General features: G+C 51.9%; 1 long non-coding RNA gene across 1 annotated transcript; it reads left to right on the forward strand.

Annotated features, from left to right (window-relative positions):
• Window positions 1–6701: 6701 nt before the first annotated feature.
• LOC141282483 (uncharacterized) lies at window positions 6702–7744 on the forward strand. The gene is made up of 3 exons (XR_012337171.1): window positions 6702–6915; window positions 7486–7582; window positions 7647–7744. It is a non-coding gene; the product is annotated as an uncharacterized lncRNA (long non-coding RNA).
• Window positions 7745–9920: the final 2176 nt, after the last annotated feature.

Here is a 9920-nt window from a genome sequence, read left to right on the forward strand (position 1 = left end):
TGTGAAGTGAAGTTAACCTGTGCTGATAGCAATAACTCACCTGTGTTCTAACGAAGGCTCTGTGTGAACGAAGACCCTCTGTGAACGAAGAACCCCGGGGGTTGATCCAAAGAGCCACGCAACTAAGACCTGAGGGAAAGAAAAAGAACGAAGGGTGAGAAGAATAGCGACCTAGAACAACGTATCACTGCATAACTTTTATTTGATTCTGCCTCCAGGAAGAAGCGGAGCGCGCCACGGATTCTCGGACTAGAGCCCCAAAAGAGCCCCTGTCCCCAGTCTTTGTCCCAAGTGGCCCTGGAGGCGAGAAGAAGACTCATTAGTTTTAAATTGCCCCTTCCCCCTTTCCTTTTAAATATTTAATAAAGTTTATTTTAACTGTAGTTACTCGTCTGTCTGGTCATTGGGGTGGTCTTGGGAAACTCCTCGAGGTGGAAGAGTTGAGAGGGGCGTGACCTTTAGTTATTCGGGTACGCCCCCGGCCGTGACAGATTTGGCGTAGTCGGCCGGGCTCCACCTCGAGTTGAGCGACCAAGGCTCTCCAATGGCCGACGACGAGTTGCCCGAAGCCCCACCCCGTGTTGTGCCTGAAAGGCCAGAAGCGCCACCCCGTGCTATGCCCGTGTTCCTGGGAAACCCCTGGGTGCAGAAGTACAGTGGGGTCGAGTCCGAGATCCGTTTAACTGAGTGGAGGGCCCAGATCGAGTATTTGGCCGGCCTTCAGGGGCTGAGTGCTAGTCAACAGCAGCAATTTGTGTTAAACTCACTAGGAGGAGAAGCCCGGCGAGAAGTACAAGCCGCCCCCGAGGCCGTTCGAACGACCGCCCAGACCATATTCCACTTCCTTACCGAACAGTATGGTGATACTACCCCTGTGGCCGTCCTGAGGGCGCAGTTCTTTAACTGCAAGCAGGGCCCCCACCAGTCCATTTGAGCCTTCGCCCTGAGGCTGCGTGAGCAGTATGCACGCCTGCAGCGACGTCAAGATCATGGGTTGGGAGACGAGGAGACCCTGTTAAGGGACCAGTTTCCGCTAGGGCTCCGAGAGGGCCCCCTCCGTCAGAACCTCCGAGTACAGTTTAGAAGAGACCCTGAACTTACGTTCGATGACCTAAAAAAGGAGGCCATGGCCTTGGAAGGTGACCAAGTAGAAGTAAAGGAGGCCCCCGTATGTGCAGCAGTGAGTGGCCCGGTGGCGTCCTCGGAGGTAGCAGACTGGAAACAAACATTGAAAACGGAACTCCTGAAGGATGTGCGAGACCAGATGGCCGAATTAACTAAGGCCCTAGTAGGAAAGCTGCGCCTGGGGCCAGGAAGGAGGGAAGAGGGGCCGCCCCCCGAGAACGGACGTACACTGACCGAGGCCGTGATGGGATGAGGCGACCCTGGCAGGCTAGTCGGCCCAGGTTCGACTGGGACGAACAAGGGAGGCCCATTTGCAATCGGTGTGGGACCGCAGGGCATGTGAATAGGCAGTGCGGACCACGAAGAGCCTCCGAGGGGGGTTTTTAAGACGACCGGCCACAGTGGGTCATGTGGTCGGCGCCCCCCAAAGTGACCCCCATAGAAGAATGGAACCCAGGGACGGGATGATCGGGCTTAGCCCAACAGTGGAGGCCCAGGTATGTGGCACCACGGTGCGATGTCTCGTCGACACTGGTTCCCAGGTCACCTTATTCTCAGAGAGTCTGTCCCACGAATTATTTGGAACCTACCCCGCACACAAGGCTGAAGCGCCCTGGCTTACCCTGAAGGGGGCGAACGGTTTAGAGATCCCCTACATCGGCTATCGACTTACAGACTTCGAATTGTATGGAGTACGAGTCCCGCAGAAGGGGGTCATCATCGTACAGGACCACTGCCTCGGCCGTCATCGAGCCCTCCTAGGTATGAATGTTCTCTCGGAGTGCTGGGAGGAGCTATTTCGGGCTAGGCCCGTTCAGACAATACCGAGGGCCGAACGGCCAGGCTGGGAACGAGTAGTGGCCGACTGCAGGCGAGTGCAGCTGGCTAAGAGCCGAGATGGCCGAGAAGAAGTTGGACGAGTAGCATGTCGATTTGCATTGTCAGTGCCAGCAGAAAGCGAAGCCATAGTGTGGGCCAGGGTGCCACAACAGCGTCAAGGCCCCGAGAGCTGGGTGTTGGTCGAACCTCACAAAGACTGCACGCAGGTGAGAGTGGCCCGAGGACTGACGGTGGTGCGACGGGGCCGAGTGCCGGTAAGGGTCTGTAATGAAAACCCCTACCCAGTACACTTACACAAGCACCAGCGGCTGGTGACGGTGACGTCGGTCGAGGGCCATCAGGTGCGGGATAAGGAGGATGTGAGTTTCCGGCGGGTGCACCCCGCAGTAGTTGAGGTAGCACTAACGCAAGCAGAAGGAGCGTCTAGGACGAGGGAGAAAAAGGTACCGGCCCATTTGACAGGGGACTCCTTACGAGGAGAGGACCTGGAGCAGGAACAGGCAGATGAGCTGCGGAAGCTACTGGAGAGATGGCAACACGTGTTTTCCACCCATGATGAAGACTATGGTTGTACGACGGTAATACGACACAGTATCCCTACGGGAGAAGCTGCACCGAGTCAAGAGCGGTATCGGCCAATACACCCCACCTTATACACAGAAGTGAGGACTCTCTTACAAGGTATGCTGGAGCAGGGGATTGTGCGGGAGAGTAGCAGTCCATGGGCGGCACCTATAGTGCTGGTCTAGAAGAAGACAGGGGCATGGAGGTTCTGTGTGGACTATAGGAAACTGAACCAACTGACCAAGAAAGATGCGTTTCCCCTGCCTCGTATTGAGGACTCGCTGACAAGTCTGACCAAGTCTGCATGGTATTCCACTTTGGATTTGGCCAGCGGGTACTGGCAGGTACCGGTTGAGGAACGGGACCGAGAGAAGACCGCCTTTACCACGCCTTTTGGTCTTTTCGAGTGGGACCGGATGCCCTTCGGTCTTTGCAACGCTCCCGCCACCTTCCAGAGATTGATGCAACGATTCTTGGGAGGTCAGTTAATGGAATCTGTGCTAGTATACCTTGATGATGTGATCGTGTATTCCCCAGACTTTGAGACTCACCTGCAACACCTGGAAAAGGTGTTCCGAGAGATGGAGAGGTATGGGTTGAAGCTGCAACCGGAAAAGTGCCACTTGCTGCGCCGTAAGGTACAGTTCTTGGGACACGTGGTGAGTGCGGCTGGGGTGGCCGTTGACCCCGGGAAGGTATCTGCAGTGCGGGATTGGGAGGCTCCCAGGACTGTAAGGCAAGTGAGATCATTTCTAGGCTTTGTGGGATACTACCGGCGATTTATAAAAGGGTTTTCTAAGATCGCCAGACCCTTGAACCAGCTGTTGGTCGGGACAGGGCGACCACGGGGACGGGGATCCCCCACGGTGGAGTGGACCACGGAGTGTGAGACGGCCTTTAGGGTTCTGAAGCAAGAATTGTTACAAGCCCCGATTTTGGCATATGCTGACTTCTCCCAACCCTTCTTACTCTATACAGATGCCAGCAACTTGGGCCTGGGAGCGGTGCTCGCACAGAAACAGGATGGAGTAGAACGGGTGATCGCCTATGCTAGCCGGAGCCTCCATCCCGCTGAAAGAAATGATGCCAATTACAGTTCCTTTAAGCTCGAATTGCTGGCGCTAAAATGGGCCCTGAGTGAGAAGTTCAAGGATTACCTCTGGGGAGCCAAGGTAACCGTGGTCACTGACAATAACCCTTTGGTACATTTGCAGACGGCCCGGTTGGGAGCAGTGGAACAGCGGTGGGTGGCCCAGCTAGCCAACTATGACTATCAGCTGCAGTACCGTCCGGGGCGGGAGCACACCAACGCAGATGCCCTCTCCCGGCTACCAGCGAGGGAAGACTCGAGGGGCTCGGCCCGAACTGAAGGAGGACAGGAAGAGGAAGGACTGATGGTCGGGATAGTAGAGGCGCCTGGGAGCCAACAGGAGGCAGTGCCCGTAAGTTGGGGATGGGACCCCCAGCGTTGGAGGGCCAGACAGCAAGAAGATCAAGAGCTACGGAGGTTGAGCGAGTGGCTTAGGCGGGCCCGGCGACCTACCCCCACCGAGAGACAAACTCAGACAGAGGTGGGTCATAAAATACTGGGACAGTGGGAGAAATTGAAGTTAACGGAAGGTGTATTGTGCAGGACTATCCGGGATCCGGGGACTGATGAAGAGGTCAGTCAGATCGTGGTACCGACCAGTCTAGTCCGGACACTCCTGGAGGCCTACCACGACCAGATGGGGCATCAAGGGCAGGAGCGTACCACGTCATTACTACGCCGACACTTTTATTGGCCAGGGATGGAGGATTCGGTGAGTACGTTCATTAAAGCATGTCCCCGATGTACTCTGTTTAAATCTCGACAGGAACCACGAGCACCGATGGTACCCATCCACGCAAAGGCCCCCCTCCATATCGTAGCAATGGACTATCTGACCCTGAGTCGTCCGAAGGACCGATACCAGAACATCTTAGTCGTGACAGATTTGTTCACCAAGTACGCCTGGGCCATCCCCACCCTCGACCAGACCGCAAGCACTACGGCCACAGCACTGTGGAGGGCGGTTTTCCAGCCATTTGGGTGCCCTGAGTTCCTGCACTCAGATCAGGGCCCAAATTTCGAGTCCCGTATAATTCGGGAACTGTGCCAGCTATATGGGTGTGTGAAGACCCACACGACCTCGTACCATCCCCAAGGGAATGGGGGATGTGAGCGGTTTAACCAGACCCTGTTGAACCTGTTGGGAACGCTGGATCAGAGACGCCAGGACGATTGGGTGAGTGCCTTACCGAACTTATTACAAGCATACAACAACAGCATCCACAGCACGACGGGGTATGCCCCCACGTATTTAATGTTCGGTAGACATATTCGCCTGCCCACAGATCTCCTATTGGGAACATCGGGAGGGGAGCCAGAAGGGAACGTGACTGAGTGGGTAGGACGACACCACCATCGTCTCCACTTCGCATACGAACAGGTCAATAAGAGGATCCAGGCGGCGGGGGACAAGAACAAGAGGTTATATGACAGAACGGCACGGGACGCCCCCTTGCTTCCCGGAGAGAGGGTACTAGTCCGGGATAATCGGCGGCTAGGTGGAGGCAAGTTGAGTGATCGGTGGGAGGCGAGGCCGTACATTGTGCAGCGGCAGCAGAGACCGGGACAGCCGGTATATACGATCCGGCCAGAAGGGAAGCCCGGACCGGATCGGGTGGTTCATCGGAACATGACCCGCCCCTGTCCAAACTATCCCCCGCTAGCCACAGAGGTGGCTCCTAAGGAGCCGGAGACTGCTGCCCCCTGGTATGAAGGGTGGGTTATTTTCCCAAGAGGTCCGGTAGAGGGACCGGCCCAGGCGGCCCCAAGGGAGCCCGAGAACTTACCTGCTGTAGAGGGTCCAGCGAACGAGGTAGCCCCAGAGGCTCCAGGAGAACCGGACGACTTACCTGCTGAAGAAGCCCCAGAGACTCCAGGAGAACTGGACGACTTACCGGCTGAAGAAGCCCCAGAGCCCCTACCACAGCGTCCCCAGCGGGAAAATCGGGGACGGCCGCCCATTCGGTATGGAGAGTGGGACACAGGAAGCGGTTCTAGGGACTAGAACCATTTCGGCGGGGGAGGATGTCACAGGTGACGGTTTGTAAGGGCGGAACCAAAAGCATGGAAGACGATGGTTCTGCCCGGACGCTTTACTCTGAACACCGGAATTCCGGGGTTTCCCCGAAGACGAAATCAAGCCTGATTTCGCCCAGGTGGGGATAATTTACACAGCGGTTGCTGATAGGCTGATGAGGAGAAGAGGTAGAGAATATAAAGACCTTTGAAGACATCCAACGGTGTGCTTGTGGTGTACTTTGTATACGCTGTGTTGCTGCTTTGCAGACGGACTATGCTGGCTTGATCGTTTCCCTGGGGAAGAGAGAAAGGCACAGTCAGCTAGCGAAGGAATACTGGGAGACTTCATTCGTGAGAGAGCGGACACAGAGCATTCAACAGTGCAGATATTAGAAGTCATTGACAACGAAGAGTGAGTCACAGCTGTAATACTTATCTGTATATTGCTTGGAAGAGGAGTTGCTGGGTGTGTGTTTGCCTTTGTGTTTGAGGTCCCTGGCCCCACTGGAGAGGGGAACGTGGGCGAGCCGCGGGGTGACCGGAAGCACTGACGAAGCAATTGGTAGGAAGCACCGTTCTCCAATCGAGCAGTGGCCCTGTGGAAAAAGGAAGCGCAGGTGAGCCAGAGGAGTGATAAACAACACGCCGGGCCTGTGAATAACACACATCTCACTTTCATCTGTGGTCGAGCTATCGCCCAACTATCCTCTCGAGGGAGTCGTAGCCAGGTGGCGAGGGCGATCTAAAAACCACGTGAAGTTGTATAAGAGTGCTGTGGTTGAGTTTCACTGATTGATGGTGTTTACGTTTTACTTGCTGTGTGTATGCTGTGCTTGTAGCGCCCAAACTGCCTAGCCTCGGACGAGTCGCGAGACAACGACATCTGTTGTGGCCTGGGTCCTACGGAGAGTGAGAAAATTAAGCCCTGTGCCCCGGGCGTGTCAACGAGAGCGTCGCTCCTCCAAAGAGCAGACAGTGGTGAAACCCAGTGAGTAACGTAGGAAGTGTACCGTGCGGATTGAGGGTCATAGCTGTGTGTGTACTGACCTTTCCAATAGAAGTTCGTGGTGTGCGGGGCCCCGACGAAAGTTCGCCCCAACTCGTGACCCCGGCCGTGGAAGTAGGAGGGGGAGTTCGGGAAGCGTTCGGCTCCGTGCCACTGAGCCCATTAGTCCCTACAACGCCCGGACAGCTTGAGTGGATGGGCGAAGGATCACGGTGCACTGACGCTGTAGCGAAAGTCCACTGTCTGCGAGCGGACGAAGATCCTCAGTACTGTGAGTAACATACTCTGGAAGGAAGTTAATCTGTGCTTATAGCAAATACTTACCTGTGTTCTAACGAAGGCTCTGTGTGAACGAAGGTCCCCAGTGCTGTGAGTAATATATCCTGTGAAGTGAAATTAACCTGTGCTTATAGCAAAGACTGACCTGTGCTCCAACGAAGGCTCTGTGTGAACAAAGACCCTCAGTACTGTGAGTAACATACTCTGTGAAGTGAAGTCAATCTGTGCTTATAACAAATACTTACCTGTGTTCTAACGAAGGCTCTGTGTGAACGAAGATCCCCAGTGCTGTGAGTAATATACCCTGTGAAGTGAAATTAACCTGTGCTTATAGCAAAGACTGACCTGTGCTCCAACGAAGGCTCTGTGTGAACAAAGACCCCCAGTGCTGTGAGTAATATATCCTGTGGAGCGAAATTAACCTGTGCTTATAGCAAAGACTTGCTTGTGTTCTAACGAAAGGCTCTGTGTGAACGAAGACCCTCAGTACTGTGAGTAACATACTCTGTGAAGTGAAGTTAACCTGTGCTGATAGCAATAACTCACCTGTGTTCTAACGAAGGCTCTGTGTGAACGAAGACCCTCTGTGAACGAAGAACCCCGGGGTTGATCCAAAGAGCCACGCAACTAAGACCTGAGGGAAAGAAAGAGAACGAAGGGTGAGAAGAATAGCGACCTAGAACAACGTATCACTGCATAACTTTTATTTGATTCTGCCTCCAGGAAGAAGCGGAGCGCGCCACAGATTCTCGGACTAGAGCCCCAAAAGAGCCCCTGTCCCCAGTCTTTGTCCCAAGTGGCCCTGGAGGCGAGAAGAAGACTCATTAGTTTTAAATTGCCCTTTCCCCTTCCCCCTTTCCTTTTAAATATTTAATAAAGTTTATTTTAACTGTAGTTACTCGTCTGTCTGGTCATTGGGGTGGTCTTGGGAAACTCCTCGAGGTGAAAGAGTTGAGAGGGGCGTGACCTTTAGTTATTCGGGTACGCCCCCGGCCGTGACATAAGGACCATTAGGTACAGATATATAAACATTTAGTACCAATATGTACCTCTGAGATGCTAATATGTATTTTTGAGGTACTAATAAGCTCTCTTTGGTCCCAGAATGTACTTCTAAGATACTAAAATGAAATCCTTAGGTGCAAAGCTGTACTTTTTGAAAGGGTACAGCCCCAGGGACAGAAAAGGTACAGTTTTGTACCTTTATTTCTGACAGTGTATGTGTGTTAATGTATGTGTTAATGTCCTTTTCAAACCTCTCCTCTGTTTGCCAAGAGCGCCTAATTACGACATTGTGTGGCTGGCGATAGGTAAATTTTCGTTGAGACAGACATGTCAAATCATTTAAAAAATGCTTTGTTCACTGAAAATAAAGTTATGACTTATAATTAGCATAATTGCCAAGTTTAATAGTTAAAATCTTTAAAGACCGGTTCATTTTATATTGTGGTTCCTTAATAAAGAAAATTAGGAATGATGTAAATTGTGCGTGTGGTTCTGGCCCCCTTGGTATAAAGGAGAAAAATGCTGGCCCTCGTCATTATCAAAGTTGCCCATCCATGGCGTAAGCAATGACTAGGCCTTATTTTAATTAGGAAATATAACTAGTTTTAACAAACACGCCTTACTAAAAACATTCCTTGTGTGCATTTTGAGGCAAAACAAAGGGCACTGATGTATGTTAAGATATGTTCGGTGCAAGTTGTTTTCAGTTTGGACAGCTCTTATTTTTTTTTAGTCTAGGACTAGTCTAATTCCTGTCCGGGAAACTGGCCCTAAATATCACTCAAAATTGTTGTAAAATTTATATGAAAACAATAAAAAGTTTATGGGCCCTATCTTGCACCCAGCGCAATTGACTTTGTCAGTGACGCATGTATCATTCGTATTTTGCACCGGCGCACAGCGGGTTTTTCCCTCCTCAGACACACGTCGGCAAACTAGGGAATGAACTTGCGCTCCCTGGGCGGTTCAGCGCAAAAAAGGAGGCATGTTCCTGCGCAAACCATCCCTGATGCTATTTTGCAGTTTCAAAAAACAATTGCGCCACTGATCGAAAAAAACTAGTCTAAAGCCAGTGGCGCGTTGCGCGTGGTTCATTATGCTATTTTAAGGGCGCATGCTTGACCATAATGTATAGCGTGCACAACGCGCACACACTTTGCTTATCTAATCTACACAGATGCAACAGTTATTTTTGCAAATCATAAATTGTTACAATAAAAAATATTAACACATGAGATAAGGGGAATCATAGTGGGGAGCATTGTGGTGATAGTTTTTATTTATTGTGTGGCTGCGTTAAAAAAAATTTTCATAAGTTTGTTGTGTGGCTGTATTATGTTTATTTTATGTTAATAATTATTAAAATGTTAACCTTAATGTATATGAACTTGATTTGTAAGTTTACTTTGGGGTTGGACCTTGCTTGCGTTTCTTGGGTCCGAATTCAAAGCCCCCAAACCCTTTCAGCGGTGAGGGTGGACGCAGCGATGTCCTCTGCTGGCGTCAGGTCCTGAGGCAGATCCACCTCCCGTTACATGGCATGCCCGATTTATCCTGGCAAGCTTGGGATTCCCCCGTCTCCTGACATCATTGTAGTGCTTGGCGCAACGATGGAGATGCCAGCTGATGAGACAACTGTGGCTATTTCCTCTCACGCCTGTTTAACCGACGCTGATTTGGGCGGGTTTCTCCTATCCCCATACAAAACAACTTCTCTGTCTTTGACTGCTCTTACAAGAACGTGGGTCTCCTCGGCTGTGAACCGCTCCTGGCGTGCGCCTGGTAAATCCGTCATAATAATAGCAACCCGCAATGGAACTTGCGCCCTTGCGTTTAAAGGGAATGTTGGATAGCATTCTGATTGGTTTATTTGACGTTACGCCCAAACCACACCGATGAATAATAAACCTACTTCAGACTAGGGGTGGGCCGATCCAATACTTTGGATCGGATATCGGGTCAATACGGACCTTTTTTGCTGGATCGGGTATC

Source organism: Paramisgurnus dabryanus, chromosome 8 (genome assembly GCF_030506205.2).
Source record: "Paramisgurnus dabryanus chromosome 8, PD_genome_1.1, whole genome shotgun sequence".
NCBI lineage: Eukaryota > Metazoa > Chordata > Actinopteri > Cypriniformes > Cobitidae > Paramisgurnus > Paramisgurnus dabryanus.